Source organism: Bubalus bubalis, chromosome 6 (assembly GCF_019923935.1).
Source record: "Bubalus bubalis isolate 160015118507 breed Murrah chromosome 6, NDDB_SH_1, whole genome shotgun sequence".
In the NCBI taxonomy this organism is placed as follows: domain Eukaryota; kingdom Metazoa; phylum Chordata; class Mammalia; order Artiodactyla; family Bovidae; genus Bubalus; species Bubalus bubalis.
Window position 1 is genome coordinate 37,601,777 of NC_059162.1, and position 22,527 is coordinate 37,624,303.

The following is a 22,527-nucleotide window of genomic DNA, read 5'->3' on the forward strand; positions in this document are numbered from 1 at the left end:
ATTTTTATTATTTCTAGGAGCTTTTTGTAGTTTTCATCAAACTTTGTACCTAGCAAATAATGAAAACTTTCTGAAATAAACAGCTCTATCAATGGATTTATTGACTAATAAAGGATCACATTATTTTGGAATTAGTAAAAACTTGTCATGATTAGTGAAAGCATTGAGATCACTAGTTTTGACAGGGACAAGATGGCTTTACTATTTAAAACATGACATGCTGAACTTCCTTGGTGGTCCAGTGGTTAAGAATCTGCCTGCTAATACAGGGTACACAGGTTCGATCCCTAGTCCAGGAAAATCCCACCTGCTGGAGGGCAACCAAGCCTTTGCACCACAACTACTGAAGCCTGTGCGCCCTGAAGCCTGTGCCCTACAACGAGAGAAGCCACTTCAATGAGAAGTCTGTGTACCATAACTAGAGAGTAGCCACAGGCAAAAGTAAATAATATTTCTTTAAATATTTGGCAAAACTAATACAATTATGTAAAGTTTAAAAATAAAATTAAATTAAATTAAAAAAATAAATAAAAATGATATGCTAATATGTCCAGAAATTCTACTTAAATGCATGTTACTAAAAAATAAATAAGAGTGATATCTTAGAAAATAGATGTATACAAAAACCTCTCAAGGGGACTCTCTTTACAGAGGCAGTTTTCCAACCACTATAATATTGGCCTTGAAAAGATGATTTCTCTAGGGAGGAATGGCACATCTGTTGGTGTTCAACTTGATAGTTTTTTAAAATCTTCTAGTAATCAGTAATTATTAAATTAATTATATTAACTGTCTAGAATTGCTCAAAAACAACTATCATTAAAATTAATATTAGTACTTCAGAGAGTGGCATAGTTTAGAAGGAACTATCATGTATATAATCACTTCTTACTATCACAAAATTAAAGTTGTTAAATTAATTATTAGTTGTTAAAGGTATTCCTTTATACAGAGGAGAAAACTTTTGTTTACATTATTTTGTCTAATATTTGTAATATTAGACAATATTTATAATATTGTCTAATACTACATATCATATGAGCCATCAGATCATATCAGATCAGTCGCTCAGTCGTGTCGGACTCTTTGCGACCCCATGAATCGCAGCACGCCAGGCCTCCCTGTCCATCACCAACTCCTCGAGTTCACTGAGATTCACGTCTATCGAGTCGGTTATGCCATCCAGCCATCTCATCCTCTGTCATCCTCTTCTCCTCCTGCCCCCAATCCCTCCCAGCATCAGGTTCTTTTCCAATGAGTCAACTCTCCGCATGAGGTGGCCAAAGTACTGGCGTTTCAGCTTCAGCATCATTCCTTCCAAAGAAATCCCAGGGCTGATCTCCTTTAGAATGGACTGGTTGGATCTCCTTGCAGTCATAGCCAGTACCAAAATCCAGGTACGTTGAGAAAATAATTTTTGATCATGATGCCAATGATAATTTCCTTAGAACAAGTAAGAAACAAATCAAAAATGAATATGAACAATATTTTTCACTAAAGCACACCTTCCAAATAACACACATTTTAATAAACTAATGTTTTTATTTGGTAACACCCAAATAGCTCAATGTAAACCTCAAAGGAAAATGTTTATTTTACTGGCAAAGAATTTATAAAAGCACAGTTTGTTCCAGTATTTTATGTGAAGTAAATAGCTATGTCTAGCTAAGATGGCCCACAATTCCAAAACAGAAACAGAATTATTTTCATGGGATATCCGCCATGGGCACCCTTCTTGACTGTTTGCTTTTTGTACTACACTACTCCAGGTGTTTTCAGTTAAGCATTATTGACAAAATTTGTTGTTTTAATTTCTCCCTCCTTTGGGTACTATACAGAATGCAGGAATCTGAAGCCTTGGCCCTCCTCTGCCTATAAGTAAATCCTTATCAAGTCAACTTGGCTTCCCTGATGGCTCAGAAGGTAAAGAATCTGCCTGAAATGCAGGAGACCTGGGTTTGAACTCTGGTTTGGGAAAATCCACTAGAGAAGGGAACGGCTACTCACTCTAGTATTCTTGCCTGGAGAATTCCAATGGTCAGAGGATCCTGGCAGGCTACAGTCCATGGGGTCACAAAGAATTGGACATGACTAAGTAACTAACACTTTCAGCTTTATTTTGGTTATTATAAAATGTAGGAATTGACATTTATCTCAAGCATTGGCCCTACTCTGCCTATAAGGAAATTGTTATCCAGTCATCTTAACAGTGGATTCAGACTCAATACCCAGTGTAATGTGCAATTAGTCTTCTGACCATGAATTTAGTATATGCTGTGACTGAAGTAACTACTGGTCTTCTCTGTGCCCACTGTAGGCACTTCTGACCCATTTTCATATTGGTCTGATTTATATTGCTGAGCTTCTGCTTCAGTGCCACACTCAGGTCTTCTAATAGACTTTTAGTCTGACAGGTGATGAGGGGAAGAGCCTTTTATATGTCTTGGTACAAGAGAAAGAGTATCCCCTATGCACTTCTTGTGATGAGAGCAGTTAATGAGTAAAGATGTCACATTCTCAGAATGGGTTTGAGAAGTTATGATTCAAGCTATGTGGCATTCTGCTAAATCTAGAAAAGAATTCCAAAATATGGAAAGTGAACAGGAAGACACAAATATGGCATAAGTAAAACAGCCTATAAGACTTTCTGAGCTAAAGTTCTGTTGCCCATTTTCACATATCCCCTTAAAGTGGGAGTGTGCATTCCTATAGTGAAAGCCACTCAGTTGTGTTCAACTCTTTACAACTCCATGGACTATACAGTCCAAGGAATTCTCCAAGCCAGAATACTGGAGTGGGTAGCCTTTTGCTTCTCCAGAGGCTCTTCCCAACCCAGGGATCGAAACCAGGTCTCCTGCATTGCAGGCAGATTCTTTACCAGCTAAGCCACCAGTGAAGCATGCATTCCCGTAAGAGGACCAATAATGGGGTAGAAAATAGGTTCCTTGTAATTGGAGACAGATCTTTGGCTACCTGATCTGTCTCCAAGCTGATATCAAGTTTTTTTGGGAAAAAATGCTGTATAAACTTGTATTTAAAAAAAAAAAAAAAAAAAAAAGCTTACCAAGAATAGGATTTTAAAAGTTAAAGTGTAATAATAAACATGGAAAAATTAACTAGGTCTATGTAGAGAAAATATGCCATATCCCAGCACTGACTACTTATTCAGTTAGTTGTCAAGCTACAAAAATGTCAAGATATAAAAGGAAAGCTGTCACCTGAGCACTTTCACAAATTCAGAGAGAAGAAAGCTCAGTTAGTGATTTTTCATTCTACTTTTCAAAGTCGTCAAAATCTTGTTTGTTGGTTTGCTTGTTTTAGACTTAAAATAATAAGCTTATATTCATTTTAATCACACAGGCAGTGCACAAAATGTATCCTTGTAAATAATCTTAAATATCATGGCCAAAGCTATAGGTTTTATGCAGTGAGATATAAGATAATTCTAAGAGCCTTAACCATGTAAACAACTTTTCAGCTCTTTCCTATGGCTAGATTAAACATAACATAAAAAAACCTGTGACAATATAAAGATTTCTGCTTCTTTTATTAAAAATGGAATGCTTAATGTTATCAAATTTTTCTTTGTATCTAAACATTTTAGGCTTTGAATATTATGTGGCCAATCCTAAGACCAGAAAAATTTTCAGCCCTATCCCTTCTTACCTGGACACCCAAATAAACATATCTTCCTTTTTAAAAATCAGTAACTGACAAGGAGATATATTTTGTGTCAATCATATTAAACCCAAAATTTCTTGCAACTTTCTATGTCCTTCTAGTTTACAAATATGGTTTTTCTTAATTTCAGTACAACTTTCTCCAATCATATAGCAGAGATTACATTTTTGTTCCATACACTGGGGATTTCAATTAATCTTTCCTTGAATGATAGTGCCTGTCTTCTATATTAAATTTTTTGTGAATTGATGTGATCTCTTTATCTTTTCTTATCTTTAATTTTCAGTTAACTCAAAGTTTTTCCTCAATCAGTAAAAAAAAGTCAGTGGAATTTATTGCCTCCTTTTAGTTTCTCTTCTTTTTGTTCTGGTTCTATATTAACGGCATTTTTGTCTTCATCTTGTTTCCTCAGTTTTTCAATTTACATTTTAATCTCATTCTGTTGTTTGAATGTATAATGTCTCAGCTCTCATTTCCTCACAAAATCCACTACCTCATTAAGTAATTCTGTATTATGAAGTTAGCACTGGGGAATTTTCTTCTATTTGTTGAGTTACATATTATTTTATGCTAGATATTTGCATCTAATTTTTAAATATCCTTTCCCTTTTCTATAATATATTTGCTGTCACCTTATACCTTTCCCTCTTTTGAGTCATATGGTTTTCTTTTATTCATGGAGAGTTCAATTCAGGTTATATACTGGCTTTGATCTATGGATGGCTTTTTCTTCTTGAACTTTCCACATAATTTGAGATTTGTTTGTGTTCACTTCTTATTTACAAGCTAAGAATCTACTCTGTCCCCTAAACCAAAGCCAACTATAGAGAAGGACAGAAGTTAGCTAGAGCCAGCTATGGACAATAACTATGTTGTCTTTTCTAGGATTTCATTAAATATCTTTTCCTGGGTTTATTCCACCTCAGTTCAGTTCAGTCACTCAGTCGTGTCCGACTCTTTGCGACCCCATGGACTGGAACATGCCAGGCTTCCCTGTCCATCACCAACTCCCAGAGCTTGCTTAAACTTATGTCCATTGAGTTGGTGATGCCATCTTATTCTACCTAGAAGAATATGTCTTATTCTGCCTAGAAGAAGACTATTTTATTCTTATAGAGAAATACTCTCAGGATGGGGATAACTCTTTCAATTCAGGATGAATCTAATTCTATACATTCGCCTTCTTCATTTTGCCTATAACATTACAACAGCAGTTTTTCTTCTGCCATCATATGCATTTAACCAATCTATCAACTTCTCTTAGAATGTAGGTAAATGTAGCAACAATTTTGTAGATCCTCTTTCCATGTCAATTCCATTTTTGATAAGTGGGAGGTTTATAAAAAGTGTCATTATTATGTGTTAGAATCGTTCTCCTCTTTTCCTTGGACTTTTGCATCTTAAAATTTATGGCATAGGGTTGAGGTATTTTTTTCTTGTTTAATAATAGCTATAGACTTTATTTTTATTTATTTTCATATCTGAATTATTTAAATATATGTGGTGTATTGAGAATCTACAACTTGACTTCCCACTATCATCTTGACTTAGAAATCCATAAAGAAATATGAGAAGTGAGATTAAATTTGCATGAAGCTTAGTCATCAGCTTCTTATTCAAAGATAGAATGTGTGCCAATTTCATAGCAATATTTTCTATACTTCATGCATTCTATACATAAACTACTATTTTTGGAATTTAAAATGTGCTATATTTTAAAAATTATGATTCACTTGATTAAAAATTCAGCTCAAAGAGGTCCTTCTTGAAATATGCATTGACCATGCACACTGACTGATTAATACACGATTCTTCAGGCTTAAAACACAAAAGGAAAAGCAGGAAGAAGAAGGAGAAATAATACAAAAGAAAATTTGTGAAATATCTAATTGGGATAGAAACTATTGATTCATTTCCAGGAATCATGGTCTCTCTTACTGATGGAACATCAATCTATCCCTCTAACATATTTTAACTGCAAGATGGTTACCCAAATAAAGCTATATTTTCCAGCATCTTACTATAGCTAGATGTAGATATGTAGCCAAGTTTAGGTCAATGGGATGCCTGTGCAACTTTCAGATGGTACTATTTAAAAATGAAAGTTTCCTTTTCTCCATTATTTCTCCTTCCTCAATGGAAAAAGGAGGAACAAAAACATCACCATGAACCTGGACATGGAAGCCCAGCATACCAACGATGATAGAGCTGCCTCAACAGCCATGTAAAGTTCATCTCTGGACTCCTTCATGTGAGAGACTCTTCTGTCTTCTTGCTGCTGCTGCTAAGTCACTTCAGTCGTGTCCGACTCTGTGCGACCCCATAGACAGCAGCCCACCAGGCTCCCCCGTCCCTGGGATTCTCCAGGCAAGAATACTGGAGTGGGTTGCCATTTCCTTCTCCAATGCATGAAAGTGAAAAGTCAAAAGTGAAGTCACTCAGTTGTGTCTGACTCTTAGCAACCTCATGGACTGCAGCCTTCCAGGGACCTCCGTCCATGGGATTTTCCAGGCAAGAGTACTGTAGTACCAAGTATTCTTGCTAGAGTGATTTTATTAAACACAAGAGTGTTCTTATCACAAAAATCTAGTCTCTATCCTTACTAGAACACAATGTGTGTTAACGTTTATTCATTTACAAATAATGGAAATCCACAAAAGAATATATTATGATGGCAAGAAAGAATCAGAAAGATACATATAGTTATCGGTGTGTGCATGTGTGCACATGTGTGTGTAAGTATTTGCTCAGCTGTGTCCAACTCTTTACAGCCCACCATGCTCCTCTGTCCTTGCTATTTCCCAGGTAAGATTATGGAGTGGGGGGCCATTTCCTACTCCAGGGGATCTTCCCAGCCCAGAGATTGAATCTGTATCTCCTCTACTGGCAGGCCTGTTCTTTACCACAAGCGCCACCTGGGAAGCCCTACAAAGTTATCTAGGTTTCCATAGAAAAGAAATGTTAAAAAAAAAAAAAAGGAAAGATCTATCTTTTTCTTCCTTGCTCCATTCTTCTCTCTTTCCCCACTCTTTCCCTTAGGATGGGCTACATTTATAGGACCTTAAAGGTTATGGGAGAAATTAAGTATAAGTAAAATAGGAAACTGTTGAAAAATTCAAAGTAGGATATTGAACAACCATGGTAGCAGTAGAAAACAAGAGAAATAGATTCATTTGATATTTATGTTGGAGGTTAAATCTATAAGGTTATAGTGAAAGTGAATTTGCAAGATACTTCTCACTGTCTGTTGAAAGACTGGACATATTAGGTCATAAACACCCTAAAGGCAAAGATCATTCTTTTGTTTAAAGCTATTACCTAGCACCTAAATCAATGCCTTTTATATAGCAGGCACTGAATTAATACCTATTCAATGCATGAAGTAAATGGTACTGTTCACTAAGATAATAACAACTATGGATTTGGAGAGTTTCATGTGGAGCATTTGGACACATTAATTTGGAAATGTTTCTGACTCTTCATAATAGAGATGTGGATTTACCAGAGTTGAGAAACAGAAAGGGAGATAAGCAGTACAGATAGAAGATAAAGATTTATAACTTCTGTATACAGGTGTAACATAAAGCCATGAGTAAAGATAAGAAGGCTCTACATTCTCCCTGAATGAAAAATAAAGAAGCTTATGGCACAACCTGAGAAATTCTATGGCCTAGAAAGATGGTAGATAAGAAAAGTTCAAAAGAATAGCTTTATCAAGAAGTTACTGCCTCCACATGTCCTCAGCATACTAAAACCATCTACCTGTGAATAAAAGGCCATGTGGGCCATTTAGAGAACTTCTCAGTGGCAAAATAACAGAAAATGACAAAAAGAAGGAAAGTATGGGCTTTCTTTTCCAAGTTGTGAGTAGCTAAGTTTGCTTCCTGAGCAACATGATGCCTGAACACATATGAGCAGGATTTAGGGTTTTAATCAAATACAATTTACAGCAAAATTATTGTGCATATTTAATAATGTGACTAATCCTTATTATGCTTCATGGTAATTAGGCACAATGTTAAGCAGCTTGAATAAATGAATGTGATTAGTATGCTGTTAATATAGCTAAACTCATTTTTTATTGTCAACTGAAGAATAGAAAGGCAAAAATGTAGAAAGGAGGATGCTTTTTGAGGCCTCTTTGAAACTCTTTTATTAGTAACCTGGTAATAACCTTCTTTGCAAGGCAAAGCTCCTCAATCAAAAGCCTTGCTAATTGCCTTACAAGAAAAGCCAGTAATAGTGGGACTCTGAGATTCATTTCCTGACTTGACTTAAACTCTGTCATCTCATTGACAGTTAAAGATGCTTCAGAGATGAGAAGGAAGTAGTTTTCTAGAATTTACACAAACTGGCATCAAATAAGAGGTAGGTCAAACCAAGGGAGTCCAGGAAAAAGCCAAAGGCAAAATTGGAAAGACATCATAATAAATGTAAATGTTAGATTGAAAGAAAGATTGTGAAATAAAGCCAGAAATGACTTTTTGTTTTTGTCTTTCACAGTGCAATCAAATCTACTACTTATTTTTTAGGAAAATCAGAGAAAGTTCCATAGCTTCTGTATAGACTTTTAAGATAACATAAATTCCTACAATCATCTGCAGTCACAAAAGTAGTGTCATTTCAGTAGTTAATATTGCCAATCCAAATGAATTAATTAAAGTTTATAAACTCTAATGAAAAAGTGTTTACATCTCAACTTGGTCTTTGGCAGAGTACACTCTTTTAGTGGAAAAAGGAGTTATGGCAGGCCTCTTTCTTTCCAAAATTTGTTCTTCTATACTCTGTCATTCACATTGCAAACTCTGGTTTCTACTTCTTCCTAATTCAGAGAGAAAAAAATGAGGATGCTTATTGGGGGCCAGAAAAGTTCTTACTTGACTAAAATAGTCATGATGTAACAGTTATTTTGTTCTCTGGACTTCTTATTGTATTTAGGATTGAATCTATCTTTGTTTTACCTTTTTGTCTTCCTATTTCCATACTCAGAAATGCTACCAACTCCCTCAACAACTGTCATTTTAATTTAGAACACTGTTTTTAGGGAGTCATTTTATAATGACAGGAGAGGGTCATTTAATTCAGAGGACATAATAATTTTAAACAGTTGTATGCCTAATAAAGAATGAAACAAAAACTAATGACATTGTAACTCATCAAATAGAGTTGGATATTTTAATATTCCTCTCAATAATAGATATGATTCAAGCAGAAAATTAGTAGATATAGAAGGCAAAACAAGAAAAAACAAAATAAAAACTGTTAGCAAACATGACCTGAATAACATTTACATAACAACATAAACACCTGAAACTAACATAATATTGAAAATCAACTATACAAAAAATTTAAAAATCCCCAATGAACAATCCAAAAGAGAAATTAAGAAATAATACCATTTATAATAGCATCAAAAAGAATTATATATTTAGGATTAAACTTAATCATGGATGCAAAATGTAAAAACAAAAACTACATAAATTTAATTATAGTATTAAAAGAGATACATATAAATGGAAAGGCAATTCAGATGAAAGTCAATATGTTAAGATGTCAATACTACACAAAGTGATATACAGATTTAATGTAATCTTTATCAAAATCCCAACAGTGTTCTTTTGAAGTAACAGAAAAAAATCTAATGTAAAATTCATAAGAAGTTTCAAGGGATCCTGAATTACCAAACAATCTTGAAAAAGGTTCGGGATGGGGAACACATGTATACCTGTGGCGGATTCATTTTGATATTTGGCAAAACTAATACAGTTATGTAAAGTTTAAAAATAAAATAAAATTAAAAAAAAAAAGAAAAAGAAAACGATAGTTGGAGGACTCACACTTCCTGATTTCAAAATTAGAAATCTACAATACTTAAAATCATGTGGTATTGTCAATAAAACAGACATATAGACCAACAAAATAAAACTATATTTTCACACATATGGCTGAATGTTTTTGATAAAGATGTCAAGAGCACACAGTGGAGAAAGGACAGAGTTTTCAACAAATAGTGTTGGAAAAACTGAATATCTAAATCCAAATAATGAAATCAGACTCGTCTCTTACACTTTACAAAAATTAATTCAAAATGAATCAAAGACCCAAATGATAGAGCTAAACTTATAAAACTTAGAAGAAAACATATGAATAAGTTTCATAACACTAAATGTGGTCATGATTATGTGATATGAAAGTATAGGCAATAAAAGTAAAAATAGCTAAATGTGATGACACCAACATTAAACACTTCTGTGTATCAAAGAACACAACAAAGCGAGAAGGATATAAACAAAAAGGGGAAAATGATTTGGGGCTTACATACATCTGACAAGGGATTAATATTCAGAATGTGTAACGTATCATGGTGTTCGTCACTCAGTTGTGTCTGACTCTTTGCGACCCCAAAGACTAGCCTGGGCAGGCTCCTCTGTCCATGGGATTCTCCAGGCAAGAATATCGGAGTGGGCTGCCATTCACTTCTCCAACAGAATGTGTAAAGAATTCTTAATCATAAGAAACATAAATCAAAACCACAATGTGATCACTTCACACACATTAGGCTAACTGTTATTAAAAAATAATAATAATACATGTCGGTGACAATGTAAAAAAAGTAGAACTCTCACATACTACTGGTGTGACTATAGACTGGTGCAGTCTCTATGGAAAGAGAATGTCTGTTCCCTAAATAATGAAATAGAGAATTTTCATATGATCCAGCAATTTTACTCTTCAGTGTGTATAACCAAAAAACTTGAAATCAAGGTCTTCAAGAGATAACTGTATACCCACTTTCAAAGCTGCATTATTCATATAGCCAAGAGTTTGAAGAGACCCATATGTCTATCTGTGGATGGATAGAAAACAAAATGTGGTGTATAATACAACGGAATGTGATTCAGAAGTAAAAAGGAAGCAGATTATGGAAATTTTACTAAGGAAAACAAGCCAGTCACAAAAGGAAGAATACAGTATGGTTCCATATATATGAAGTAAACAAAGTACTCAAATCCATAGATACAAAAACAGATTGGTGGTTACCAAGGATTGGTACAGGTTGGAGTATGGCTACTCAATGAATATACCGTTTAAGCTATGCAAAATGAAAAACTTTTGGAAAGTGACTGAACAACAGCATGAGTATATTTAGTACTACTGAACAGTAAAATTCAAAATAGATAACATGGTAAATTTTGTTATCTCTCTTGCAGTCCAAAAGACTCTCCAGAGTCTTCTCCAATACCACAGTTCTAAAGCATCAATTATTGGTGCTTAGCTTTGTTTATAGTCCAACTCTCACATCCATACATAACTACTGGAAAAACCACAGCTTTGACTAGACAGACCTTTGTTGGCAGAGTATGTCTCTGCTTTTTAATATGTTGTCTAGGTTGGTCATAGCTTTTCTTCCAAGGAGAAATCACCTTTAAAGTTCATGGCTGCAGTCACCATCTGCAGTGATTTTGGAGCCCAGACAAACAAAGTCAGCCACTGTTTCCACCGTTTCCCAATCTATTTGCCATAAAGTGATGGGACCAGATGCCATGTTCTTAGTTTTCTGAATGTTGAGTTTTAAGCCAACATTTTCACTCTCCTCTTTTACATTCATCAAGAGGCTCTTTAGTTCTTCTTCCCTTTCTGCCATAAGGGTAGTGTCATCTACATATCTGAGGTTATTTATATTTCTCCCAGTAATCATAATTCCAGCCTATGCTTCATGCAGCCCAGCATTTCTCAGATGTAGTCTGCATATATGATAAATAAGCAGGGTGACAATATACAGCCTTGACGTACTTCTTTTCCGATTTAGAACCAGTCTGTTGTTCCATGTCCAGTTGCTTCTTGACCTGCATATAGATTTCTCAGAAGGCAGGTAAGGTGGTCTGGTATTCTGATCTCTTTCAGAATTTTCCACCATTTGTTGTGATCCACACAGTAAAAGGCCTTAATGTAGTCAGTAAAGCAGAAATAGATATTTTTCTGGAACTCTCTTGCTTTTTCAATGATCCAACAGATGTTGGCAATTTCATCCCTGGTTCCTCTGCCTTTTCTAAGTCCAGCTTGAACATATGGAAGCTCACAGTTCATGTACTATTGAAGCCTGGCTTGGAGAATTTTGAGCATTACTCTGCTAGCATGTGAGCTGAGTACAATTGTGTGGTAGTTTGAACATTCTTAGCATTGCCTTTCTTTGGCATTGGAATAAAAACAGACCATTTCCAGTCTGTGGCCACTGCTGTGTTTTCCAAATTTGTTGGCATATTGAGTGCAGCACTTACACAGCATCATCTTTTAGCATTTGAAATAGCTCAACTGGAATTCCATCACCTCCACTAGCTTTGTTCATTGTGATGCTTCCTAAGGCCCACTTGACTTTGCATTCCAGGATATCTGGGTCTAGGTGAGTGATCATGCCATCATGGTTATCTGGGTCATGAAGTTCTTTTTTGTATAGTTCTGTGTATTCTTTCCACTGCTTAATATCTTCTGCTTCTGTTAGGCCCATGCCATTTCTGTCCTTTATTGTGCCCATCTTTGCATGAAATGTTCCCTTGGTATCTCTAATTTTCTTGAAGAGATCTCTAGTCTCCCATTCTATTGTTTTCCTCTATTTCTTTGCATTGATCACTGAGGAAGTTTTTCTTATCTCTCCTGCTATTCTTTGGAACTCTGTATTCAAATGGGTATATCTTTCCTATTCTCCCTTGCCTTTTGCTTCTCTTCTCTTCACATCTGTTTGTAAGTCCTCCTTATACAACCATCTGGCCTTTTTGCATTTCTTTTTCTTGGGATGGTCTTGATCACTGCCTCCTGTACAATGTTTCAAACCTCTGTCCATAGTTCTTCAGGCACTCGGTCTATCAGATCTAATCCCTTGAATATATTTGTCAACCCTACTATATAATTGTAAGGGATTTGATTTAGGTCAAACCTGAATAGTCTAGTGGTTTTCCCCACTTTCTTCAATTAAGTCTGAATCTTGTAATAAGGAGTTCATGATCTGAACCACAGTCAGCACTCAGTCTTGTTTTTGCTGACTGTATAGAGTTTTTACATCTTTGGCTGAAAAGAATATTTGATTTCGATCTGATTTCGGTACTGACCATCTGGTGATGTCCATGTACAGTGTCTTCTCTTGTCTTGTTGTAAGAGGGTGTTTGCTATGACCAGTGTGTTGTCTTGGCAAAATTCTGCTAGCCTTTGTCCTGCTATGTTTTGTACTCCAAGACCAAATTTGCCTGTTACTCTGGGTATCTCTTGACTTCCTACTTTTGCATTTCAGTCCCCTATAATGAAAAAGACATTTTTTGGGGTGTTCTAGAATGTCTTGTATGTCTTCATAGACCCATTCAACTTTAGCTTCTTCAGCATTACTGGTTGAGGCATAGACTTGTATTACTGTGATATGAATGGTTTGCCTTGGACACGAACAGAGATCATTGTGTCGTTTTTGAGATTGCCCCCAAGTACTGCATTTCAGATTCTTTTTTTGGCTATGATGGCTACTCAATTTCTTTAAGGGATTCTTGCCCACAGTAGTAGATATAATGGTCATCTGAATTAAATTCACCCATTTCAGTCCATTTTAGTTCACTGATTCCTAAAATGTTGATGCTCACTCTTGCCATCTCCTGTTTGACCACTTCCAATTTGCCTTGCTTCATGGACCTAACATCCAGATTCCTATGCAGTATTGCTCTTTACAAGATCGGACTTTACTACTATCACCAGTCACATTCACAACTGGGTGTTGTTTTTGCTTTGATTCCATCTCTTCATTCTTTCTGCAGTTATTTCTCCACTGATCTCCAGGTAGCATATTGGGCACCTACTGACCTGGGGAGTTCATCTTTCCGTGTTCTATCTTTTTGCCTTTGCATACTGTTCATGGGGTTCTCAAGGCAAGAATACTGAAGTGGTTTGCCATTTCCTTCTCCAGTGGACATTTTGTCAGAGCTCTTCACCGTGATCCATCCATCTTGGGTGGCCCTACATGTCATGGCTCATAGTTTCATTGAGTTAAACAAGGCTGTGGTCCATGCGATCAGATTGGTTAGTTTTCTGTGATTTTGGTTTCATCCTGCCCTCTAATGGAGAAGGATAAGAGGCTTATGAAGCTTCCTGACCAGAGAGGCTGACTGAGGGGGAAACCGGGTCTTGTTTTGATGGGCAGGGCCATGCTCAGTAAATCTTTAATCCAATTTTCTATTGATGGGTGGGGCTGTGTTCCCTCCATATTGTTTGACTTGGGGCCAATCTATGGTGGAGGCAATGAAGATAACAGCAACCTCCTTCAAAAGGTCCCATGCAAGCACTGCTGCACTCAGTGCCCCCAATCCTGCAGCCAGTCACCACGGACCCACACCTCTGCTGGAGTCTCCTGGACATTTACACACAAGTCTGCGTCAGTTTCTTGTGGGGTCACCGGTCCTTTCTCCTGGGTCCTGGTGCACACAAGGTTTTGTTTGTACCCTCCAAGAATCTGTTTTCCTAGTCCTGTGTAAGTTCTGGCAGCTCTGAGGTGGGGTTAATGGCTACCTTCTCTAAGAGGGCTTATGCCATGCCCAGGTCTACTGCACTCAAAGCCCCTGTGCCTGCAGCAGTCCACTACTGACACATATCTCTGCAGGAGACACTTGAACACGGTTCTTTATTAGTCTCTGTGGGGTCTCTGGGTCCTGGTGCAAACAAGGTTTGTTTCAGCCTTCTGAGTATCTCTGGTGGGTACGGGGTTTGATTATAAATGCAATTTCGCCCCTCCTACCATCATGCTGGGGCTTCAGCATTCTTTTGTCAACAGTTGTTCAGCAGCAAGTTTTAATTTTGGAGTTCTCATGGGGGAGGATGAGCGCACATCCTTCTACTCAGCCATCTGGAGTCAAGTTGTGAACTTTAGCTAGGCAAAGATTTCTTAGGTACAGCACCAAATGCATGATTTATAAAAGACAATATACTGAAGTTTATCTGAATTAAGAACTTCTACTCTTTAAATGATACTGCTAAGAGAACAACAAAACAAAGCATAGAATATGAGAAAATATATTCTAACCTAATATACTCCAATTATAAAGGTCACATTTTCAAAATATATACAGAACTCAAAATCCAAAAAAAAAAAAAAAAAGAAAGCATACAAGCCAATTAAAAGTGGGCAAAAAAATTAAAATAAACATTTAATCAAATTGATACATGGAATCAAATAAGAATACTAAAAGATGGTCCATATTAGCTATAAAACTGCAATGAGATATCCCTAAAAACATAATAGATATAATACTAAAAAGACTTGACCACACCACATGTCATAAAGAATGTGGAACAACTGGAAACCTCATATGCTTCTGTTGGAGTGGTAAGTAATTTGACAGTTTCTTAAAAAGTTAAATTCACACCAACTCTACCATTCAGTCCTTCTACTCCTTGATGGACTGAAGTGCTCAGCAATTTGCTTTCTGCAATAAAACGGTTGAATATCAAAATAATTATACTGAGTTGAAGATGCCAGATAAAGTATATACAGTAAAAATCCATTTATATAAAATTGTAAAAAATTCAAACTAATCTATAGCAACTGAAGGTAGGTTGATATTTGCTGGTGATCAAAGTGAGTTGTAAAAGGCAGTATCGAGGAATATGAGAAAAACTGGGGTTGATGGGAAAGTCCATTACCTAGACTGTATATATATAACAATACCCATCAGAGTATATACTTAAACACGTACATTTACTTCATGCATTTATAAATTCATATTTTGATAAGTAAGAAATAAAAACTTCTTTCAGATAATCAAACACTAATTGAACTTATCAGCAAATATGCACTACAAAAATTTAAAGAAATGATTTTTGAAAAAAAAAATAATAACAGAAAGTTGGATTTAAAAACACCAATACAGTATACTAATGCATATATATGGAATTTAGAAAGATGGTAACAGTAACCCTGTGTACGAGACAGCAAAAGAGACACTGATGTATAGAACAGTCTTATGGACTCTGTGGGAGAGGGAGAGGGTGGGAAGATTTGGGAGAATGGCATTGAAACATGTAAAATATCATGTATGAAACGAGTTGCCAGTCCAGGTTCAATGCACGATACTGGATGCTTGGGGCTGGTGCACTGGGACGACCCAGAGGGATGGAATGGGGAGGGAGGAGGGAGGGGGGTTCGGGATGGGGAACACATGTATACCTGTGGCGGATTCATTTTGATATTTGGCAAAGCTAATACAATTATGTAAAGTTTAAAAATAAAATAAAATTTAAAAAAATAAATGCAGTAATACTAGAAATAATAAATGTGTGATAATTTTTTTCCATTTAAAATTCTCCTTCTTTTAAAATGTAATTCACTGCATAAAGCAAAGTGTCTTTTGTAGATATATGACATATGCAGAAATAAAACACAAAATAAAAATAGCACAAAGAATGGGAGGGCAAAATGAAATTAGAGTGTCATAAAGTCCTTACTTTATGGAGTAGCCATCATGGTCAACAGAAGAGTCCAAAATGCAATACTTGGATGCAGTATCAAAAACGACAGAATGATCTCTGTTCGTTTCCAAGGCGAACCATTCAATATCACGGTAATCCAAGTCTATGCCCCAACCAGTAATGCTGAAGAAGCAGAAGTTGAACAGTTTGATGAAGACCTACAAGACCTTTTACAACTAACATCGAAAAAAGATGTTCTTTTCATTATAGGGGTCTGGAATGCAAAAGTAGGAAGTCAAGAAACACCTGGAGTAACAGGCAAAATTGGCCTTGGATTATGGAATGAATCAGGGCAAAGGCTAATAGAGTTGTGCCAAGAGAACACACTGGTCATAGCAAACACCCTCTTCCAACAACACAAGAGAAGACTCTACACCTGGACATCACCAGCTGGTCAACACCAAAATCATATTGATTATATTTTTTGGAGCCAAAGTTGGAGAAGCTCTATACAGTCAGCAAGAACAAGATCTGGAACTGACTGTGGTTCAGATCATGAACTCCTTATGGCCAAATTCAGACTTAAATTGAAGAAAGTAGGGAAAACCACTACACCATTCAGGTATGACCTAAATCAAATCCCTTATGACTATACAGTGGAAGTGAGAAATATATTTAAGTGACTACATCTGATAGACAGGGTGTCTGATGAACTATGGACAGAGGTTTGTGACATTGTAAAGGAGACAGGGATCAAGACCATCCCCATGGAAAAGAAATGCAAAAAGGCAAAATGGCTGTCTGGGGAGGCCTTACAAATAGCTGTGAAAAGAAGAGAAGCAAAAAGCAAAGGAGAAAAGAAAAGATATAAGCATCTGAATGCAGAGTTCCAAAGAATAGCAAGAAGAGATAAGAAAGCCTTCCTCAGTGATCAATGCAAAGAAATAGAGGAAAACAACAGAATGGGATAGACTAGAGATCTCTTCAAGAAAATTAAAGATACCAAGGGAACATTTCATGCAAAGATGGGCTCAATAAAGGACAGAAATGGTAGGGACCTAACAGAAGCAGAAGATATTAAGAAGAGGTGGCAAGAATACACAGAAGAACTGTACAAAAAAGATCTTCACGACCAAGATAATCATGATGGTGTGATCACTGACCTAGAGCCAGACATCATGGAATGTGAAGTCAAGTGGGCCTTAGAAAGCATCACTATGAACAAAGCTAGTGGAGGTGGTAGAATTCCAGTTGAGCTATTTTAAATCCTGAAAGATGATTCTGTGAAAGTGCTGCACTCAATATGCCAGCCAATTTGGAAAACTCATCAGTGGCCACAGGACTAGAAAAGGTCAGTTTTCCTTCCAATCCCAAAGAAAGGCAATGCCAAAGAATGCTCAAACTATCACACAATTGCACTCATCTCACACACTAGTAAAGTAATGCTCAAAATTCTCCAAGCCAGGCTTCAGCAATACATGAACCGTGAACTTCCAGATGTTCAAGCTGGTTTTAGAAAAGGTAGAAGAACCAGAGTTCAAATTGCCAACATCTCCTGGATCATGGAAAAAGGAAGAGAGTCCAGAAAAACATCTATTTCTGCCTTATTGACACTGCCAAAGCTTTGACTGTGTGGATCACAATAAAGTGTGGAAAATTCTGAAAGAGATGGGAATACCAGAACCCCCAACCTGCCCAGCAATCTCCCCCACCCGCCTCTTGAGAAACCTATATGCAGGTCAGGAAGCAAAAGTTAGAACTGAATATGGAACAACAGACTGGTTCCATATAGGAAAAGGAGTACGTCAAGGCTGTATACTGTCATCTGTTTATTTAACTGATATGCAGAGTACATCATGAAAAACACTGCTGGAAGCACAAGCTGGAATCAAGATTGCTGGGAGAAATCTCGATAACCTCAAATATTCAGATGACACCACCCTTATGGCAGAAAGTGAAGAGGAACTAAAAAGCCTCTTAATGAAAGTGAAAGAGGAGAGTGAAAAAGTTGGCTTAAAGCTCAACATTCAGAAAACTAAGATCATGGCATCTGGTCCTATCACTTCATGGCAAATAGATGGGGAAACAGTGGAAACAGTAGTGTCAGACTTCATTTTTGGGGCTCCAAAATCACTGCAGATGGTGATTGTGTCCATGAAATTAAAAGACAGTCCTTGGAAGGAAAGTTATGACCAATCTAGATAGCATATTAAAAAGCAGAGATATTACTTTGCCAACAAAGGTCTGTCTAGTCAAGGCTATGGTTTTTCCAGGGCTCATATATGGATATGAGAGCTGGACTGTGAAGACAGCTGAGTGCCAAAGAATTGATGCTTTTGAACTGTGGTGTTGGAGAAGACTCTTGAAAGTCCCATGGACTGCAAGGAGATCCAACCAGTCCATTCTAAAGGGGATCAATCCTGGGTGTTCATTGGAAGGACTGATGCTGAAGCTGAAACTCTAATACTTTGGCCACCTCATGTGAAGGGTTGACTCATTGGAAAAGACCCTGATGCTGGGAGGGATTGGGGGCAGGAGGAGAAGGGGATGACAGAGGATGAAATGGCTGGATGGCATCACCAACTTGATGGACATGAGTTGGGTAAACTCCAGGAATTGGTGTTGGACTGTAGTGCTGTGATTCATGGGGTCGCAAAAAGTTGCACACGACTTAACGACTGAACTGAAACTGAAACTGAACTGAAAGTCCTTACACTATAATTGAAGTGTTATAGTTTTATTTGAGAGCAAGACTGTGATAATTTTATGATGTACATTATAGACCCTGAAGCAACTACCAAGGACAGAGTGCAATCGAATTTGTAGTTAATAATTTATAGTTGAGATAAATAGACTCATAAAACTAATTAGTCCAAATGAAGGTAGGAATGAAGTAGAACAGCACCAAAAAATGAATAGGAAAATAATATTTAGTGAGATACAGAACTAAATCCAACTACATCGATCAATTAAAATTGATTAAATTTCATGAACAATTCAATTCAAAAGTAGAGACTGATAATTTTTATTTACAAATGAAGATCCAACCATATGCTGTCCACAGTAATTCCATAGTAAATAAAACTTTGCAGTTAGGCTAAAAATTAAAGATGGAAAGATATAACATAAATATTTTTCTTTAAAAATGGATAAATTAGCTATACCACTATCAAGCAAAGTAGATTTTAGAACACAGACTATTGCCAAGATTTGAGATTTGTATTCATAGTTCCTGGAGTTGTCAGTCATTAAAGCTAGTGGCATTTTACTTAATTTTAAGGGAGTTACAGTCCCAGAGATACATTAACCTGGAAACATGAGCCTAGTACAACTCACCCCTACCAAAATCCCCAGTTCTTAAATAGACAAGAACAAGATTTCTGCTAAAAGGTCATTGGCTTCACTTCCTTCTCTTAGATATAGTCATAGATGAAATTGATCAAAAAAAAAAAACTTTCAGAAAATAGAAATAGAAATAAACATATAGAACCAAGAATTCATGCCATGGCCAAGACAGGAATATTTGATAGTCCACTCCAGATAAACATGACATAAGCTACAATCCTGCCTGCTGTATGTCTTCTATTCTCCTTCAAATGCTATTTGATACTCTACCTTGCCTGTCTGTTTTGAGGCTATCCCATGATCATATATTGAAAGTATTATGTGTGAAATTTTACTATTTAGCCAAAGGTTCCTGGACCATGATAAATAACATCCATACCTGATTTGAGAAAAACATACTGATTGAGCATTCTAGATTCAGAGAACACATGTCCCATGACATCAATTTGGGGTTTAGCAGATGATGAGATACAGCGTCATCTACCTTTGGGCATTGGTGAGGGCATTTTTTACTGTGTGTGGAGTAATCATAACAATAATGATATCAATAGCAACTATAATTTGCTAAATAACTATTATTTTCCAGGCATGATACCAGCCTTTCAAGTTAGATCATTTCATTTTGGCCTTCAGGCAATTCTGAGGTAGATATCATTATTCCTTTTCATGCAGATATTTAAACAAAGTCTCAGACAAATTAAAAAAAATGAAAATAAAACTAGCACAGAGTCTTACAGTTAGGAAAATGAGGCACTGAGGTGGTTTGAATATGAAGACAAGCACCTCAATTCTTAGATATCATACAATATATAAAATAGGCATGAATATTGATTCCTTTCTATTAAACTGAAGTACTGATGATTTAATTAAGATGAAATAGATTTTGACCCCTCTTAAGCCTCATGTGGGTTTTCCTGGTGGCTCAGACAGTAAAGAATCTGCTTGCAATATAGGAGACCCAGGTTTGATCCCTGGGTTGGGAATATCCTCTGGAATAGGAAATGGCAATCCACCCCAGTATTCTTGCCTGGAGAATTCCATGGATAGAGGAGCCTGGCAGGCCACAGTCCATGGGGTTGCAAAGAGTTGGACACAACTGAACGACTTTCACTTCACTTCAAACCTCATGCAGAGTAAGGCTTTAATAAAAAAAAATCAATAAATGGTTATTGAATAAATGAATTCATTACAAATATTGAATAAATTAAATAAATTAATAAATTAAAATATTGATTAAATATACAAATCAAAAGTTTGAACTACAGTTGGACACATGGTTTTAAGATTTGAGTATGAGCAGTAAACAATAGAGATATAATGGAGACATGAAGACATAAATCCCAAAACACTATTTTTTGTCCTCATTTGTAGCCCAAAAACTGATACAAAGAAAGATTATTTTATTTGAAATTTGACTTTTTAAATTTAGGCCAACAGTCAAATAAATGAGCAAAGAAGTTTTGAAGCCAAATGTGGCCTAGATTTTTTTTTTTTTTTTTAAGAAATAGCTTTCCTTCTTTGTATTTTTTTTTTTCTTTTTTCTTGACCTGACTTAAAACTCACAGCTTCCACATCCAGAATAGATAAAATAGTGTGGAACAGGCATTTACTTATGAAACAGCTCTTCACAAGTCACGATTAACCTCAACTACAGATTTTGTTTCTAAGTTATGCCCTTTCTTCCCTGTGTCCAATCAGAAAGAACATTTCTGAAATTCTGTTCACTGAGGGCTTATATTTTGTGGTATTTTAAAATAAGTATCAGTTGACCTGATTTTTTAAGATATATAAAATTCTGGCAGGTTATGCTATGTGTACTTTTGTGAAGCCATGGTGTCTAAACTTTATAAAACTCATTTGTGTGCATTATTTCATAACCTGAGATGACCTAGATTGACTAAGCAGTTATACTTAAATACTGGGGTTATTCTATTTTTTGATTGTTCATTATTAAGCATCTATTAGATGTTTAATATGATTCACATTCATAAACAGAATACAGACCCAAATTTCTGCGAGCTTGAATTTGAAGTGGAAATAAGACAGAGCATTTGCTACAAAAACAATTGTAGATTCAGAAAGATCTTTGAAATAGAATGAGATTAGGACTGGCCAATATTAGGCAAATGCAATTGAGTTCAGGAGTTCTGATTTAAGAGAAAAAAGTATTACACAAAATTATTTGGCTATAGGGCTTAAAGGAACAAAATAATGTTTATTCCATGTTTAAGTATGTCGATATATCTTTATTATCATCATAACAATCATCTTCATAAAAAACTAACATTTGCTGAACACTTGGAATATTCCAGGCCCTGCTTCAAGGGTTTTTCATATATTAATTCATTAATTCTTACCAAACTCCAGTAGGGTAAATGTAAACATCATATCTATTTTATGGATGAGGAAGCTGAAACAAGTGAGAATAAAAGAACTTCTCCAAAACCATACATGTAATAAGTCATGGAGGTGGATTTATATACTTTATGACATCCAAGTGGACCACTGGAGTGTGTGTGTGTGTGTGTGTGCATGCACTGTATATACATATACAGCTTAAATGTGTTCTTTTTTTTTAATTTACAAAATTCACTTCTCTGTACCTTAACCATGTTGAAGTGCTTACCATGGCTCAATGACAGAATGCACTTTTGAATCCTGTGCTTGACCACTTATTCATTGTGTGTCTATGTGTTAGTTGCTCAGTTATGCCCAACTCTCTGCAAACCCATGGACTACAGCCCACCAGGCTACTCTGTCCAGGGAATTCTCCAGGCAAGGGTAATTGAGTGGGTTGCCATTCCCTTCTCTAGGGGATCTTCCCAACTCAGAGATTGAACCCAAGTCTCCTACATTGCAGACAAATTATTTACCTTCTGAGCAAGCCCAGTTTAGACAAGTTAATTCAACTTTCTGCTCTTCAGAAAGTAAGTCAATGATAAAGTGCATACCTCATAGAGTTTTGAGAAATAACTCACTTTGTATAAATAAAAGCTCTTAGGATAGTGCATGGGACACAGCAAGTGTTCAGTATAGATCAGTCCAAAAAAAAAGAGTCCAAAATGC